Source organism: Vigna radiata, chromosome 7 (genome assembly GCF_000741045.1).
Source record: "Vigna radiata var. radiata cultivar VC1973A chromosome 7, Vradiata_ver6, whole genome shotgun sequence".
Taxonomy (NCBI): domain Eukaryota; kingdom Viridiplantae; phylum Streptophyta; class Magnoliopsida; order Fabales; family Fabaceae; genus Vigna; species Vigna radiata.
Window position 1 is genome coordinate 49364953 of NC_028357.1, and position 1678 is coordinate 49366630.

A 1678-nucleotide genomic window follows, 5' to 3' on the forward strand; every position below is an offset into this window, starting at 1 on the left:
ATTAAACTTATTATTTAGTACAAGAGGTTATGAATTTCATTAATTAGGTTAGGTGGAAATGTGTATATATCATACAATTCAATTAAAATTTCTTGAAATGAAATGAATTTATTATTATTTTTATTAGATTAGATTTAATTTATTCTACCTTTAATCATGTTAGGGGTTGAGATTGATAATTATGTTATATGTTCTTATTTAAAAAGAAAAAACATGAACCCTATCAAGATAATAATTTAGTCTAATATCCTTTGTAGGCTTGAGTTATCAATTTTATAGGTGTGTTAGGTGAATATTTAATGGTTGATTTTCAATTAAATCTTATTAACGCGAGACATAGGTGATAATTTTTTATACTGTCAATAAAATCTAACACCCAAAACAAATAATAACAAATTTTAGAAAAAAAAAAAAAGCACATGCAAAAATGCTTACATGATTTGTTAAGTATCGTGGTTCAATATTTTTTACAAGTTGTTGGTAATTTAAAAGCAAATAAATAACAAAGATAAAGTTTTTTAAATAATAATCAATCTTTGAAATAAAAAATAATTAATCATTACAATAACTAATTTAAATATTAATATATAAATTAAAAATTATTAATATCTAAAATAATAATCATTATAAATTTTATTCATAATAATAGTTATTTTAGATATCAATAATTTTTAATTTATAAATTAATATATAAATTAGTAATTTCTTATCTTTAAAATTAATCATTGTTTAAATTTTTTTTTTAAGTACAATTTAGTATAATAAATATTGATATATATTTTTTAGTACAATAAGATGCAAAATTATCTTATTAATTTAAAATTTTTATTCTATTAATTTTATTTAAACTTGATTAATTATCAAAGTAATGGAACACAGATTTAATATATCCTCTCGTCTATATTCTTTGGTTATTTTGAAAAATTCAAATATTTTGCATGAATCATGAAACTTACATGTTAGATTGAAGTTTGCTCATGATTCTGTCCCGAAATAAAGGAGTTTAATTTTCCTAACCTTTTACTGTTTTCTGAAATAATAGAACTTTATCTTGAAATGTTTAGTATCAGCAAGACAAATAAGATAGTTTGATTTGCATCTTCATTATCTTTTAAATATATAGAAACATTTTGTTTAAGTCTAAAAAGAGAAAAAGGCCTTGGGATCCTGTACAAGATTTTTCAACAAAGCAAGAGATATGATAAAAAGAGAAAGGAACAACTCATGATTAAGCACATCCTACACTGAAGCTTCATTTCTCACAACCTCTTTCACTTCAATTATTATTCATCTGCATGTGCCCAGGGCTGTTCAAAAATAACTGAACTGTACTGTACTGCAGTTAACTGTACTATATTATACTAAAACTATCTGATCCACTTCTAGTAACAGTTCAGTATACTATTTTATGGTTCAGTTTTTTAAAACTAAACTTATAACAATTACAGTTCAGTTAACTGTGAGAACTGTATCTACTCTTACATATTCTCTAATTCTAATCTCGTCTTGTCAAAAAAGCTTTATTTAATAATAAAATATTAATAAAAACAATTGTTCACATAAAAAAGATAATAATTAATTTTTTAAGACAATTTTTTTATCACAAAATTTATATTTTTTATCAATAAAAATAAAAAATATAATTTATATTTTAATATTTTTTAAGTTATTATATATA